The 17,157-nt window shown below is 43.7% G+C and overlaps 1 protein-coding gene and 1 pseudogene across 15 annotated transcripts in view; one reads left to right on the forward strand and one right to left on the reverse strand.

The window, feature by feature from the left end:
• SETD4 (SET domain containing 4) overlaps positions 1-17,157 on the reverse strand; it is a gene marked incomplete at its 3' end in the record, with an annotated part of 281,370 nt that overhangs the window by 163,371 nt on the left and 100,842 nt on the right. For 8 of the 14 annotated variants that reach the window (XM_079921362.1, XM_079921365.1, XM_079921359.1 and 5 more), the window contains 2 exons: positions 4,975-5,078; positions 2,282-2,448 (listed from right to left, as the gene is read on the reverse strand). The exons of 2 other annotated variants lie outside the window; for them this stretch is intronic. Of the gene's footprint in view, positions 1-66; positions 472-2,281; positions 2,449-4,974; positions 5,079-17,157 lie in introns of those variants that run through there. 4 more of the 14 variants (XM_079921367.1, XM_079921358.1, XM_079921370.1 and 1 more) reach the window with 2 other exon arrangements.
• Positions 7,115-7,547, forward strand: LOC307186495 (large ribosomal subunit protein uL14-like; annotated as a pseudogene). Its single transcript has one exon. The product of its transcript is annotated as a large ribosomal subunit protein uL14-like (transcript).

The following is a 17,157-nucleotide window of genomic DNA, read 5'->3' on the forward strand; positions in this document are numbered from 1 at the left end:
ATGATTATATACATGTATAGAAAATAGAAAAAAGGAAATGCCTCAAATAATGGTAATTATAGCTGAGTGATAGATACCAGGTGCTTTCTGCACCTTTGTGTATTTTCCAGATTTACTAAAATAAGTTTGGATTACTTTTTTTTTTTTTTACTTTTTTTAAAATTTATTTACTTATTTTTGGTTGCGTTGGGTCTTCATTGCTGCGTGCAGGCTTACTCTAGTTGCAGCGAGCAGGGGTTACTCTTCCCTGAGGTGCGTGGGCTTCTCACTGTGGTGGCTTGTTTTGTTGTGGAGCACAGGCTTTAGGTGTGTGGGCTTCAGTAGTTGTGGCACGCGGGCTCAGTAGTTGTGGCTCACGGGCTTAGTTGCTCCGTGGCATGTGGGATCTTCCGGGACCAGGGCTCGAACCCGTGTCCCCTGCATTGGAAGGTGGATTCTTAACTACTGTGTCACCAGGGAAGTCCTGGATTACTTTTTAATCAGAGAAAAATGTTATATTTTATTCTGTTTATTAATAATACACATACTTTATAAAGTATATGAATACCTGATTACTTTTTGCATGTAAGCAATATTAGCCCATTAGGTAAAATTTTATAGCCAAACACAAAAGTCATTATGCGTTGTGTATCGGACCCCATAGAAGCACACTATACACACCTGTAAGTAACAGTTAAAGAAAATATATAGCTTGTTATCACTTGAGCAAGTTTAGTTTTTGGTAACTGATTCTGTTTCCATTTGCCACAAGAAATATATCCTCTTTATCTATGTCCTCCCTTGCTTTTTTTAGGTGTATAAAATGACAGCTTATGTGGAAATCAAACTGAGGTCAAATTACCAATATTCTGTGTGTGGCTGGAGGTCAGAATTACCTTTGTAAAGAGCCCTGAGGCCCAGAATGGATTTCTATTTATTCAGCAGTCTACCTCCCAAACTCTGCTAACAAAAAAAGAAGAAAAGGGCAAAAGGTTCCCAAGCTCAGAGTTCAGCTTGTGTTTGCAAATGACCCGGAAAAAGAAAGATGGAAGCAGGCACAACCAGAGAGAATAGGGGCTAGAAGTCCCTTGTATTTGTAAAGGCAAATGCTTATTGGTTTGACTCAGCTTGCATCATTTCAGTTGCATGGTATTAGAGAGAAAAGAAAACTGTACACTGCCAGATGATGAAGAGATCCTTGATGTGCTTTGTGGGCTCCGTGTGTGTGTGTGTGTGTGTGTGTGTGTGTGTGTGTGTGTGTGTGTGTGTGTGTGTGTGTGTGTGTGTGTGTGTGTGTGTGTGTATTTCTTTTTAATTTAATGGGCACCTACTATGTGCCCAGCACAGCGCTAGGAGCATAGATCCCTGACAACTGACTGTGGCCCTAAACCCTAGGAAGAGTCTGGCCACTTCTTTCTCACTTGTTGACCATGTTCTCTGACTATTTGGGGTTTTACTACATGTTATAGAGGCTTAATTCCCCTTCCAGAAATACCTGCTAAGTCCCATTGGTTTAATTGTGTATAATGCTTGTTCTGGCTTCAACAAAGAGACATCTGGATTATGGATTTCTGCAGAGATTGAAAAGTCAAGGCCTGCATGATACAGCCCATGGAGCACTGCCTTTCCCATCATTATCCATCTCCCCCGCTCCTACTTCATGCTGCCTCACCGAGGTCAGTGATTCTAGTCTATTCAGGCTAATAGCACGTCGTTCTTAGTGAGCTGCTCCTAACAGTGTGTGCTGCTTTTGCACACCCCTGGCCTCTTTTATCTCATTTGTGCTTTACAACGTCTTTGAAAGATGGATGGGAAAAGAAATATAAGTTGAGACGTAGAATGTTCTAAAACCTTGCAACTTAACACCAGTTTCCACTTTGATACTACTTAGTTCCATAGGCTGCTAGCTTTCTCCTTGCCTTCTCCAGCCTTGTCCCATTCCCATCCATTCTCTGTCATGGCATCAAAGGGCTTTTTCAGAAATGCAAATCCGATCATGATATTCCCCAATCTAATTCTGCCCAATGGCTCTATGTCACCAACCAAGAACAGCTGGAACTACTCAGTGTGTCTTCCTGGCTGCCCCTTCTGGCTGCTTCCCTCCTGCTGGGGCCAGTGTTTCAGCCCCATCCAAGCCTCTGCATGTGCGTTCTCCCCACCTGGACCACCTTCACCACACCTCATCGCCAGCAGAGAAACTCCTACTCATCCTCCAAGGGCCAGCACAAGCATTCCATCCTCCATGAAATGTGTTTCTTAGAAACACTCAGCTTTTAATAAGGAAAGACATTTGAGTCAGTACCTTCTTCGGAGGAGACAGGAGAGTGGTCTTGACCTTGGAGAGAAAGTTACACTCCACCTCGGATAACCTGCATCTGTGCTTTTTCTTTCATCCAGTTCCCATAACTAATGAAGAAGTGGACTCGGTACACCAGGATGAAAATCACATTGATTTTTACTACTAAAGCCCTAGAAAAATAAACACGTCATGGAACCAGTCAGAGCTGGCAAGATCTCACAGGAAAATGCTCACGGCAACAAACAATACACTTTGATATTTTCTGCCCTTGCAGAATATTTTTTCCACAGAAGTGTGTCTTTCACTATCATTACTATCCCCAAGAACCTGGGGGAAATAAGATGGTTGGATTGAGGGCCCACCCGAATCCAAGATGATTTCATCTTGAGACACTCAATTTAAGTACATCTGCAAAGACTCTTTTTCCAAATAAGGTCACATTCACTGGTTCCAGGGGAATGCACCTTTTGGGGGACCACCATCCAACCTGCTACAGACAGCATGCCTCACTCTGATTGAAACCGTATCACTAACACCCCAGTTCTGAATCCTGGCCGACCACACTGCTTTCCAATCGTGGTTTCATTCCCAGGTAGCATGACCTCTCTGGAGTTCTGGAGACTTCAGCCTCTCTGCAGTTATATTTCTTGTGGAAAATCAATGGACTGGAATTCTGGTTATACACTTGAGTCTCATGATTGACTCCAGTGCATAATTTCACTTGAGTGAAATAATTGTGTATCTGTGCTAGAGAGAGAAGAGCCCACCTCTTAATGTGTCAGCCCAATACTATTCCTGAGCCTGCAGACCTGGAGTCCAACTGAAGCCTGGGAAATTAAGGTAATTTTCCTAAGGTGAGCCATCTAGGGAGGTCCCTAGAGAGACTGCCCGCCGGCCATTCCACAGATGACCTTCCCTTATGCCTGGCCAAGTGAGGACATAGAAGCAGAGAGGACCAGAGCTCCTCGGGGAGCCTGTAGTCCATCCAGGTCTTTCCACCCAGTTTTGTGCTGACCAGTGGTTTGGCCCTTTGAGTCAGTCTTCCGGAAGATAAGGAGTGGGGCCAGTCAAGATGGCAGAAGAGGTAGTGAAGGACCTTGAAGACCACCCTGAGCCCTAATGAACCATGTCAGTGAGCAATGCCCACTGTCCAAACACAAGCAGCCAGGAAGCCATGTCTAAGAAGCACATACCTCCTGAAGTGGAATTTGACATGCAACCTCGCCTCCTGGAGCAGGGGATGCCATATGCCAGCTGAAATCTTACTTCCAAAGCTCTCCCTTAGCTACTATCTAAAAAGTCAGTAGAAACAGATCTACACAGAGCCTTTTTTTTTAACTGAAGTATAGTTGATTTACAATGTTTCAGGTGGACAGCAAAGTGATTCAGTTATATAGATACATATACTTTTTCAGATTCTTTTCCATTATAGGTTATTACAAGATATTGAATATAGCTCTCTGTGCTATGCAGTAGGTCCCTGTTGTTTATCTATTTTATCCACAGTAGTACACAGAGACTTCTTAACCTATTGTGTGCTGCTGGTTTCGTTATTGCTGTGGGTATTTCTGCATGATTTCCAACGGATCTGGCTTCTTGGAGAAGCTGGTAGTTTTCCAGTGATTAGAACTGTTCTCCATGAGAGGAAAAGGATGATAAACTAAGATCTTAAATGTCACGGTGACACTATGTGTGTGTCCTCAGAAAAACATTTCTGCTGAGAGATAAAAATCTTCTGGATGCTTTTATCTCTGAGCTTCTGGCAACTGCAGAAATTCCCTCATGGAGCACGTGCTCATTACCAGACCACAGACACTGAAACAGGGAAGAAGGACCTGATGTGAAAGGACGGAGGGAAGGGCAGGTTTGTGGGACCTGAGAGACAGAGCTAGCAGTAAGGAGCTTAGCGGCTCTGACTGAAGCGATCCCGGATTATGCTTTCTGAAGTTCATTTAACTTAAATTTACCTTCTTCTTTATGTGTGAGGTACATGGGCCTATACTGAGTGTCCTGCCTGGCTTCCCTCCATTCTCTGTGCCAAAACTCAGCCTAAATGCTGTGTCTTCCCAGTCCCCCATCAATTTTGGCCAACCAAGCGGAAATGCAGAGGCGAGGAGTTCCAGCACGTTCCTGCCCAGTCTCCTCCCAGGACCTACCTGTGTCCCCAGACATGGATGAGAGGCTGTCAAAAGGGACAGTGGCTTCTGGAGGCAAGAAAATGGCTTACCAGTATGAAGGGGCCAGGGAGAGGGCTGTGCATGTTTTGAATTTCATTTCAGACCTAACCTTCCCCTCAGTCTCTGCCTAATAGAAAAGAAATAGTGAAAGACTCACAGACTTAGGGAACGAATTTATGGTTACCGGGCAGGGGGAAGGGCGAGGGGAAGGGATAGTTAGGGAGTTTGGGACTGACATGTACACACTGCTATATTTTAAATGGATAACCAAGAAGTCCCTACTGTATAACACAGGGAACTCTGCTCAGTACTATGTGACAACCTAAATGGGCAAAGAATTTGAAAAAGAATAGATGCATGTATATGTATAACTGAATCACTTGGCTGTACACCTGAAATTATCACAGTGTTAATTATAACATTGTTAATCAGCTATACTCCAATATAAGATAAAAAGTTTAAAAAAGAAAGAGTGAAACATTCTGGAAAAGATAAGCAGTGGAATCATTAAGTGCTTACTTTTAGGAGCAGTGTTCCAGAGACATATACCCTCACAGCTCTTCAGACAGGAAATAGCAATATAATTTCAGGAAATATCAATGATCTTCATGGCTTAGTATTTCCTGTAAAGGCGTAGAGAAAAGGGGGGAAATGACATACTCAGCTTGCAAAAACTGCAGCTTCTAAAAAAAAACTGCAGCTTCTAACACATGCCAATTCTTACTTATCTAAAGGCTTCAAAAGTCAACCCCCACGTGAACAGAGAAACACCCTTGGTTGAGGACTGTGTTTATATTGGTTATTTACAATATTCTATCACACTGACACTCCAAATGCTAAGTTTCCTACAAGGATTTTGGAATACGTCATGTAAACCAACGACTAGTTTATAGTAGATAGTTTTGCTACATTGAAGAGTTTTTCACTCTCAGGTGACGATCAACCAAGAGCCTTAAGGGACAACGTTTTTAAAGCTGTCTGCCTTTTTAATGGAAGTTTGCTTTTTCGAAGGTGAAGTACGCTGTTCTTTATGACCGCTTTGTTGACACCAACAGAAATTCAAAGTAAAGCTCTGAAAGTGAATCAGGTAGGATTACCTACATGTTCTTGGAATTCAGCTCGGCTTATGGGAAATCTGTCAATTATTTTCATATTCCATTTCCCAGGAAAACATAGTCCATGATCAACAGAAGCTCATTATCCCAGAGCAGCCAATCAAGGAAGCATACCCTGTCACCCGGTGAGATACGGCTACATCTGGGTCAACATCATGAAGAAATACATCATCATCGTGTAAACATGAGCAGTTTCAGGAAGACAGCCTTTGCATTCCTGCCTTGTGTTTCATCGAAACCAGGACACGGAACTCACGCTTCCAGACACAAGTCAACTCTGCTTTGACCCTTGCTTCCACCAAGTTCACCGACACTTCAGGAAAGCAGAGAGTTGCCTGGATGAAACCAAAGAATCTTCTGGCAACCCCCAAATCCTGCCCCTGACAGCAGCCTATACAAAGTGAGTCTGAGAAATGTAATACATCTTAGGAATGCACCTGAAAAGCAGCAATATTATATCCACCAGGGGAAAAGTCTTCCTGGGGATTAGTGTGGGCTCTGAAACTTGATCCTTCCCAAGCTTTCATAATTGTTATCCCAATTAATGGAACTGCAGACACCATTCTTCTATTCCCAGGTACAATCATGTCACGTTCTTCTGAAGCTCACAAAGCCATTTCCTTCAACACTGCCCTCCGGGAGGGAGACTTGAGGTTAATGACCCTCCACAGAAGACTATCGTTTACGTACTGGACAAGTGCATCTCCTTTGCATTTCAGTCATGCCCTGACCTTGGAGAGGACGATGGAAAGGGGGATGCCTGACCGCCCTCCCATTTATAAACCGATTATTTTCCTATTGGCCCCTTCATTCTGCAATCACTGACATAAAATCTTTTACCAAACAAAATGTAAGAAATGAGAAATCGATTGGATTTCTAAAGTTTGCTTTGAACTCACCCATTAATAAGAGGTTCTTTTAAGAAGAGGAGTCTATAGGAGTGACTCCATACCAGAACCCAGCTGTGCTACTTTCCGAGGAGATGCGGCCACAACCAATCGAAGCGTAGAAACTCTTAGTCATTTTTAACTGAATTGACAGAGAAGTACTATTTTTCTACCAAAAAAAAAAAAAAAAAGGAAGGAAAGAATGCTTTCATGTATATCTACACAAGCTAAACTTACACCAAAAGCTCATGCAAGGTCAATGAATAACAAAGTTTTCTACTCCCACCACAGACTCCTTGCCATGACGTGGCCCTCCCAGACAATCTTCCCCAGAGGGCAGCTCAGCTGCTTCCTTTCTCTTCTGCAGGTCTTCATCCAAATGCCACCTTCAAGGCAAGGCCGTCCCTAATCACCTGTTGACAATGCCCACCTGCTTTCTCCACTCAACTTTCCTTTATAGCGCTTCTATATCTGAGATTCTCTACAGTTTGTCTAGTCCTTTATTCTGCCTATTGCATGTCTCCCCTCACGAGAAGGGATGCTCTATGAGGACCAGGAGATAACAACAATTCCTGAACAGAAATCATCACAGAGCAGACACTCCGTAAATATAATAAGATGTTTAAAATGGAAAGTCAAAATAAAACCGCCCAGCTTTTTATCGCTCTCCGGCATTCAAGATGTCAAAGCGAGGACATGGTGGGTCCTCTGGTGTGAAATTCTGGATTTCCTTGGGTTTTCTGGTTGGAGCCATGAACAGTTGTGCTGACAACACAGGAGCCAAAAGTCTGCATATCGTCTCTGTGAAGGGGATCAAGGGACAACTGAATAGACTTCCTGCTGCTGGTGCGGGTGACGTGGTGATGGCCGCAGTCAAGAAAGGCAAACCAGAGCTCAGAAAGAAGTGGTAATTAGACAACGAAAGTCCTACTGGAGAAAAGACAGTATGTTTCTTTATTTTGAAGATAATGCAGGAGTTGTAGAAAACAATAAGGCGAGATGAAAGATTCCGCCTTTCACAGGAGCAGCTGCAGAAGAACGTGCAGACTTGTGGCACAGGATTGCATCCAATGCTTGCAGCATTGCATGATTCTTTCGTGTATTTGTAAAAAAATAAGAATAAAAATTATTTGCTCCCCCCCAAAATAAAAATAAAATAAAATCGCCTGCCACGAACAAGTAACCACCTTCTCTCCACTAAGGGAGACAGGATGGTGAAGCCGTTGCCCAGAGAGCCGAGGACGAAATAGGAGGAGAAACAGTGCTCATGCCCTGGCACATTGGATACTAAGCCTTGTGCCTTCCATTTCACCTTGGAGCCCTGATCCCTGTGCACACCTCCACCTGAGAGACTAGAGGGAAGAGCGGAGACGATCCCTCTGGTTTCCAGCTTGCTTGTCAACTCACTGGTGAGTTGTATCCAGGACCGACTTCCCGGGAATGCAGCCTGCATCATGCCACAAGTCTCCGCACTTGGAAGGGACCCTATGTTTGGTTTAATGCTCTGCTGTCCATACCTTGAAATTCTTAATAATTTTACCTTCCAATTTGTCTTTTATAAGTGAAATTCAGTGGGACAATGGAAGATGCGTATGAGCAGAGGAGAGTCATGAAATAAAGGAAAAACCTTCATATTTTAGACCTTTAATGGCACTTTTCCCTACCTTTCAACAAGCAGCCCCATTTTCACTTTGCACTGGGCCCCAAAATTATGTAGTCGGTCCTGGTTGTATCCATGTTATTTCTGGAGAGCAACAAAAACTTTCTAAGGTAGAGGAAATCCATTCTGTCCTATATGGTCTGTTCTCCCAGCTCGAAAGCAACGTGGTCATCTTTTTGGCTGGCAGTGACCCTCATCACCAAGCTTAGATTCAATTAAAGTAGAAATTAAGGATAGCATTTGAGGCAATGAGTTGATTTTGGAAAGAAAGAAAAAAATAAAGAAAATCCTGTTATAAAAATAATTACTGAAAATGTTAACAACAGTAGCTTGGAAACTCTTTTTGTTGTCTGAGAACTTTTCAAAAAGTTTTTTTGTTTTTTTTTTATTGTTTTTTATTTTTTTTTGCGGTACGCGGGCCTCTCACTGCTGTGGCTTCTCCCGTTGCGGAGCACAGGCTCCGGACGCACAGGCTCAGCGGCCATGGCTCACGGGCCCAGCCGCTCCGCGGCATGTGGGATCTTCCCGGACCAGGGCACGAACCCATGTCAGGCAGACCCTCAACCACTGCGCCACCAGGGAAGCCCTCAAAAAGTTATTTATTGAAATCATATGACTATATCTACTACAACTACACCATGTACGAAAAGCAAATGATTTAATCCACCTCTTCCTGGGGAAGAGTAGAAATTAGTGACATTACCCAAAGAGTCTCAAATACTGGAGAGAATCTGGCCATTCGACAATGACGCAAATTAATAAAAGGCGATGCTCATCTTTATTTTCACAACTTCCTAATTTTGAGAAAACTCTATGAACTCACAGGTTAAATTAAAATAAGAAAAAATTTAAACGAGCTGCTAAAAAATAAAAGTTAGATGGGTCATTCATAAACTAAATGCTAATGACACCCAAATTTGGTAACTTGCAAGAAATAAAATAGTTTAACCTCATATTCCCAAATGACTAATATTTTTCTAATAGCCAGCCCTTCCCTATGTCTCTATTTCCAGGATGCTGTCAAAGAAGATGCAATACCTGAGCTGTAAAATCAAACACCTGTAGGGGTCAGACACATAACACAAATGTGTGACTCAGATTAGATACAAGATAACAGAGGAGATGGGACAGTAAGAACTGCATGTGTCCCTTATAAAGAAGTGTTTCATTTCGTTTTGTTTTGTTTTGAAGGGGGCCTGTGTTAGTCTGGGTCTTCTGAAAAGCAAAAACCAAGAGAGGATTAAACGTACGAGTAATTTATTAAGAGAAATACCTATGAAAGAACATGGGAAAGGAGCCAGTCTCCAAGAGGTGATGGACCGTGATGCAGGTCTGACGTGAGGGAAGGAGAGAGGGAAGGAAGGGAATTTGCATGGACGCCTCCTGGGCTGCCTGGAGCTCTACAGAAAGTTCGCCAAGGCCACTGGGGGAGGCCTAAAGCCACAGTCAGAGGCGTCCCATCTCTCCCAGAAATGGACCTGCCTCAGTTTCCTGCCTCACTCAGCCTTGGAAGGCATGGCCTCAGTACCAACCAGTGATGGACTTCAAAGCTCAGAAGCTGGGGCTTCTGAGAACCACTGGAGATATGAGGTCATTCTCACGGCCCTCAGGGTGCCCACAAAATACACCTGCAGACCAGCAGTTTGAGACTCTTCCTGGGCCCAGATTACAGTTACTTTCTTCATTCTCCCAACATCTCTCCCTTGATGAACCACTGTTGTCTTTCTGTGTCTATACATCTCTTCAGACACAAGGAGAGTTTAGTCATCCAGTTCAGAGGCATTGAAAGGATTCATCAGTTGAAAAACAGGACTTGCGCCGCTAGGAGAAACATTTTCAGAACCAGCTGTCCTTAGAGATCTGTTGGAAGTCAGTCACTGAAGTTGCCTTCAGGCCAGAAAAGTTGGATCAGGTATCAGATTGTTCCATGTCCCCACAGAGGTCACGGTGCCCTTTGCTGAACGTGGTTCCAGAACCAGAAAAGTTACGTAGCAACAACCAGCATTTTTTTAACCAATTAATTTTATACCAGTGTTTGAAACATAAAGGAATCTCTCACCCTCTTCTTTTTATACAGAAAAGTGTTCCCCTTGGGAACGTTCCAATGATCCCACAGTTCCTCCCATGGATACAGAAATAGCATCAGTGTTACATTTAAGAAGTTGAGAGACAAAACCCTGAGTACTACCAGACCCAGGGCCTGCAAAAATATTAGCAGCAGTGTTGCCACACAGCAGGGCTGAAAGTATCATGGCTGTATCCCAAGGGGGCCTCAAGTCAGCAAAATTATTCTGCTGAAGGACTGAAAGAAAATAAAGGAGAAAGCTCCCTGTAAATACAGAACCAGTGAAGAGAACAAAAACAAAAGGGCATCCTTTTAAAAACACAAATGAAATATGAAACACGAAGGAAGATTAACAGCTAAGCCCTCACAGGGGGAACCAGAAAAAAAGGAAACTTTGTTGTTGACATGTCCAAAATGCCACCTGAGAAAGCTGAGTGCAAGGGGCCTATCAGGGGGAAACGATGGTCTTCTTCAAGATCTTTTCTCTAAAGGATCCAATGCCCCTAAAATAACATGTCATGCATTTTGGGGAAGAGATGAGTAGAGAAATACTTTGTCAAGAACTAACATGGGGTGATTGCCAGGGAGCAAGCAGACGACTGAATAAAAAGGGGAATGACAGTTATATGAAGGTATAGATTGAAGAAAAATCATCTAAGTGTAAACTTAATACATGTACATTTTATTGATATAAGTTATGCTTCAATGAAGTTGAAAAATCTTAACAGAAAAAAAAACTAACATGGGGTATAGAAGAATAAAAATGTGAGACTTGGGTGTGAGCCACATTTTACTGATACTGTTAACCAAGCGTGTGGTTACACTGTGTATTCTAAAAATGGAATTGTGACATGATCTATGTGTTGCCTTTCCAGGTGATGTGTCTTCTACTAGGACATTCAAACATCCTCAAATCCATCCTGACCCCCAACAAACAGCCTACCCTCATGTTTTCTTTCAGGAAATGGCAGCCCTGTCTATTCTGGAAACCTATCCATGTTGGAAGACTTCTCTTCTCCAGCCTTATACAACCCATCATCAAGACCTCTCGGTTTCACTTTCTCTTGACTCCATCTGCTTCTTGTAACCGTAACCTCCACCCTGGTCTAAACGAAGGTCACTTTTTTCCAACTCTCCAGAGACAGCCATCCAACTGGTCCCCTTGATCCGACTCTTTCTCCACACCCCGCGTCCTTCTCCAAAGAACAGCCAGTGACCTTCCCAAGACATAAATGGCTCATATTGTTCCACCGTAGTCTCAACCTCTCCGGTGGCTTCCAATTCTGCTTTACTTACAAAGACCCTCATCCTCAACATGCCCAACAAGATCTTCATGTGTGCAGCCCCCCTTGCTAATACATCCACCCCATCTGCTCAGTTCCTACACAGCATCAATGCCGCCTTCTTCCGGTTCCTCAAATACTGTGCTCTTTGTTGCCTCAGAGCCTTTGCAAATACTGTTCCCTCTGCCCCCATCTCCTCACCTCTTCCCTCCTGCATTTCATGGAGTTCAGAAGGATTTTCCTCAAGAAAGCCTTCCCTGCCACATCCTTGACTAACCCGTCTCAGAATAACTGAGGTCCTTTTCACACTTTTTGTAGCATGATTGCCATTTTAGTGTATTTATGGGATGATTTGACTAATCTCTGTCTTTATATCTAGAGTGAGGCCAGGAACCATGTCTGTTTTCTCAATTATTTCCCTTGTGGCTAGTCCAGCACCTGGCACAGAGGTGAATAATTGTGTTGGATGGATGGATGGATAAGTACAAAAATATTATAAATGCATAAACCAAATACATCTTTCCAGGGGCGGAAATAAATTTCCAATGTAGATAAACACTAATGGGTAAATATACCACATTTTCAATGTTTTAATTGTTTTGAATAGGTAATACATTTACATGCTTCAAATCTAAAAGATATCCATTGAGAAGATTTGTTCCTACCTTGTATCCTTCTATTCCATTCTTCACCACCCCTATAAGGCACCCACTAGCATCTTATATCCTTGTATCTTCACGCACATACAAGCAAATACATGTTCTTAGTTTCACTTTTTCTTACACAAAAGAGAGCATATCATACACACTGTCAGTTTACCGAGAGCTTCTTACTCTTCTGTACAGGTGTGTGGTAGTCTGTTTATTTAACCCTTCCCCTCCTCTCTTTCTTTTTTTTTTTTTTTTTTTTTTGCTCTTTCAAACGAGACTGCCATGAATAACACTGTGCATGTGTCATTTTGTATGTGTCCAGGTCTGACTGTAAAGTCCACTCCTGCAGAAGTAGGATAGCTGGGTCAAAGTGTAAATACACTGGTAATTTTGCTAGATTTCCATCTACATGCATTTTAAAATCTCATTTTAGAAATCTATAACTTCGAAAAAAGGTAAGTTAGGAGAGAGTGGGGTAAGCCTTAGAGCCAGAAATGTCTGGGTTTGAATCTTCACTCTATTATTTACCAACTATGTTAGCATGGGTTAGATCACCTCTCTGAGCCTCAGTTTTGTGGCTTCAAACAATTCCCAAACCTCCATCTGCAGCTGAGACTCTCCTCACTTGTCCAGTTGCCAACTGGATACCTCCTCCTGTATGCCCCACATCCTTAAGTTGCCAATATTTAAAACAAAACTCACGATCTGTCACTTAAACTGGATTCTATTTCTGCGTTATCCAGTCATCCAAAGACACAGAGACCTGAGGGGTTTCTTCTGCTCTTTCTCCTTCTACCCACAGTTCCAATCCAGTCATCAAATCCTGGTCATTCTTCTTCCCAAATCTTCTGGAATCTGTTTCTTCCTTTATTCTCTTTCCATCTGTCCCATTTTCGTTGTTCATAGCTTCCCAACTGGACGATTACAGAAGGGACCAGGCTAGTTTTTCTAACTCTGGTCTCAGGGCCTTTTAGGACAATGTCGCTAACCGGTTGTAAAGGGATCATTCTAGAACACTAACCAGGTCTTGTTTCTCCCTGGATGAAAGCCACTTGTTGTCCTCCACCTTCTGGGGGCAGGTGTCTAAATAAACAGCATGTAAACTGTATGAACCTCAGCTTCACCTCCAGCCCCTCGCCTCCAGCCCCGCCAGCCTCTCACCCAAACAGATTTCTCTTTGCACAAGGAACTCTTCCTGTATGTTCTTCATTCATTTATTCATTCAGCAAATATTTCTGAGTGGCTAAGATGTGACATTTATCCTTTAATTAAAAAAATATATATATGTTTGGCACGCCTCAGACTACTGGACCCCCAGAAGCTTCATTGGTGCAACAGATCCCTGAATTTTCATAGGGTAAATCTCCCAGCTCTGCTACACAGGTGTTTTACTAAGGCAGTATTTCTCAACATGGCACTATTAAAATTCGGGGAATAAAGCAGAAACTAACACACCATTGTAAAGCAATTGTACCCCAATAAAGATGTTACAAAAAAAATAAAATAAAATAAAATTCGGGGAAAGACAGTTCTTTGGTGAAGGGTGAGGGTTTCTCAAGTATTGCAGAATGTACATCCCTGGACTCTACCCACTAAATACTAGTTACTCACAATCCCTCATTTTTAACAACCAAAAATGTCTCCAGATATTCTCAGGTGTACCCTGGGAGTGAAAATCCCTTGATCGAGAACCCCTGTATTAGGGCATCTCTGATACTTGCAGCACCCTGATCAGTAAGTCCAAGTACCATGATGTCGTTAATAGGTGGGCAGAATGATGTTTGGTAGAATGTCAGGATGAGCAAGGTCTCAGCAGACGTGTAGACAGCGAATGTATACTGCTGCCCTTGCCATGTGAAGGCCAACCACTCTAGATTCTCCCCGTTGATGGGGACTGAGAAAAAAGCATGTGCTAGATCAGTAGTCCCATAACCAAGTTTGAGAGTATGTGTTGATCTTCAACATTCAACACATTCAACACATCTGGTACAGCAGCTTCAAAAGGGATTATCACCTGAATAAGTTTAAGGTGGACTAATAACACCTGCCATAATTCATCTGGTCATTACAGGGATGCAATAGGTAGATTGAATGGAGATATTATAGGAATCACCACTTTGCATCCCTTATGTCTTTGATGGTGAATATCTGTAATTCTTCCCTAGGATGCAATATTATTTCTGATTACCCATCTTGGATAATGGGGGAAGAACAGTTTCAGATTACTTTTATTTGGTCCTTCCTACCATAATGTCCCACACTCCACAAGTCAGAAAACCTACTGGGAGTTCTGCCAACCATTAAATATATCTATCCTACTCGGGAATCTGAGAAATAACCCCAGGGTAGTTTTGTGGACCCAAAGAGCCATTATAAAATGGACTTTGGGGAAGACTTAATTTGTCACCTGGCCTCCTAAAGCTGCTGATCTAACTATGGGGCCAGTATGTGGCATTTCAGATACCCTGGTACTACTGTCAGCTTAGACCTTATATATAGTAGTTCTCAAAAGGTCTGGCTAGTCCCCATTCCGTAGCACTAGTTACTTGGGGAAATATCTACAGATCCCTTGAAGGGGAGGATTAGAGGAATAAATTTTCACGTATACTAGTGAGAAATAGTAATGTTCTTCTCCAAGAGGACCTCAGCCTCCCTTAGAATCTACAGATTCTAGATATGTAAGTTGACTTAACATTTGAAAACCAAGCAAGAAGCCATAATTTTCCACTGCAGTGACTGATGATAACATCCTGCTCTCCAGGTTTCATTTTTGTTATTATTATACAATTTTAACAACACCCTAGTCAGCTGTCCATCCGTCTCCTGTCTAGAAACACCACAATCTGTTAGTCATTGCCACAAATCTCTGAAGGTTAAGGCACCCTAACTGCTACTCTGTGGTGCTTCCGGTTATAATAAGCATGGCTACCTTTGCCTCTGGTGGTTAAGAGCTGCCACCTAGTCTTTTAATTGTGGAATCTCATTACCCCCATTGACATGTCTATGTCATGGCAACGTTTACCACCATTAAGCTCAGCCTACAGAAGACAGACACCAACCTCTCAGAGATGTCAGTGAGCCCTTAATTTGTGACTTTGTATTGCCTTCAGAGGACGTGTCCTCCAGTCTCTTTCAAGAAACAGAGTGGGCTTCCCTGGTGGCGCAGTGGTTGAGAGTCCGCCTGCCGATGCAGGGGACACGGGTTCGTGCCCCGGTCCGGGAAGATCCCACGTGCCGCAGAGCGGCTGGGCCCGTGAGCCATGGTTGCCGAGCCTGCGCGTCCGGAGCCTGTGCTCCGCAACGGGAGAGGCCACAACAGTGAGAGGCCCGCGCACCGCAAAAAAAAAAGAAAGAAAGAAACAGAGTTAAGTGGAGGGTTCTAGGTTTTACACAGTAAATCCATTCTAACATTCCCAACTCTTTGAGTCTTACCCTTTCTTCACACTCCTGCACCTCCACTTTACCAACTGTAGGCCATCATCCTGCCTAAATGTCAAGGAGCCACCCCTACTGACCAGCTCCAGGTGACCATGACAATCTAACACTCTCAAGACCCACTCCTACCCATCTTCGCTGGTGCACATTTGACAATCCCTGTATGTCCTTTGACACATAGATTGTTTTCCTTGGAGCGGAGAGCTGTGATCAGACCTGACTCTGGCTATTACCCAGGAGACAACAAGAGATGATAGGGACCGACAGTGAGAAAAACAATGGTCAGATGTGAAGCATCTCCTCTGGGAGGTCACGGTGGGATCCCCTGGGAAGGGGAGGCTGATCCCTTCAAGTCACTGGGACAGCTTCTGCCAGCGGGGAAGCTTCAAGCCATTTGGGATCCAATATTCTCAGTCTCAACCAGGCAAATGTCACCATCCAAGGGTCCCACTTCTTTCCTCATCAGGGGATTTCCTTTGACACAGAGGAGCCGCTAAGGCTGTCCATTTATTCTTTATGTTTCTAACATCTTATCATCAGGTCCTGCTTTAAAAGTCTTCTGCCTTGCAGCTTGAGGAGATGAGAACCCCCTCTACAGCTACCGCAGGAATACCCTGGCTTTCAAAGACAGGCTCAAGATAGCACCTATCGTTTTTTTGCAAGGCTTCCAGAGCCTTCAAAAGTGATTACCGCACATCACCGTCCTAATATTTATTGCCTCAAAACGGATTGAGTGCCGAAGTGAAATGATATCCGCACACTTTACCTCCACTTCACCCCTGTCCTCTTTAACTTCGGATAAAGGCTTTAGTAATCGTGACGCTACCATGTGTGGAGGGTTGTCACCACGCACTCCCCACTGCCAAAGTGCACCAGAGGGTCTGCTTTCTAGAGCCAACCTAGGTTCCCACTCTGTTGGCCCAGGTTCTCTAGACAACAGACCCTGGGGCATATGTTTATTGGCTAATACTTCACTCAAAGGTGTGATCCTAGAGAACGGGGTGGGGGAGGGGTAGAGCAGCGAGGCAGGGGAGAGGGAGCCCAAGTGCACGAGGGCAGGGTACTGAGTTGGCCAAAGCTTTGTGACAGCCTGGCTGATTGTGCAGTCTCACGTGATGTCTTCAGGAAGGTTGTAGGAACTGTTGCATCTCAGAACAGTTTCTGAAGAGAAAGGAAAAAGAACTCATGGACCAGCTCCTTCCTATCTGCCGCCTCCCACTGGGTGAAGTTGGCCCCAGGAGGTTTTCATCTCTCCACATTTCCAAGATGTCCCAGCCTCCTCCGGGGCGGTGGCCTCTTCTTGCTGGTCAGGCTGCATGGAGAGTGGCAGCTGCAGTAATCTGACGTCGTGACCACAGGAACAGAGCAAGTCATTGCTGGCGCAGCTCCAGCCAGTAGGCAAGAGGGAGGTGCAGATCTGGGCGGGTACAGAAGCAGAGTCTGGCACAAGCCCTGAACACTACCCTTGCATTTGGATTAAATAACGTCAATGAGTTGGATCTAAAGGAGGTCATTTCAGCACAGACACAAGATACAATAACATGCGAAATCTTTTCTTATCCTTTTCAAATTCATGTCCTTAGATTTTTTTATTTTTTTAAGAAAGA

The sequence above is a fragment of the Stenella coeruleoalba genome (genome assembly GCF_951394435.1).
Source record: "Stenella coeruleoalba genome assembly, chromosome: 5".
Lineage (NCBI taxonomy): Eukaryota > Metazoa > Chordata > Mammalia > Artiodactyla > Delphinidae > Stenella > Stenella coeruleoalba.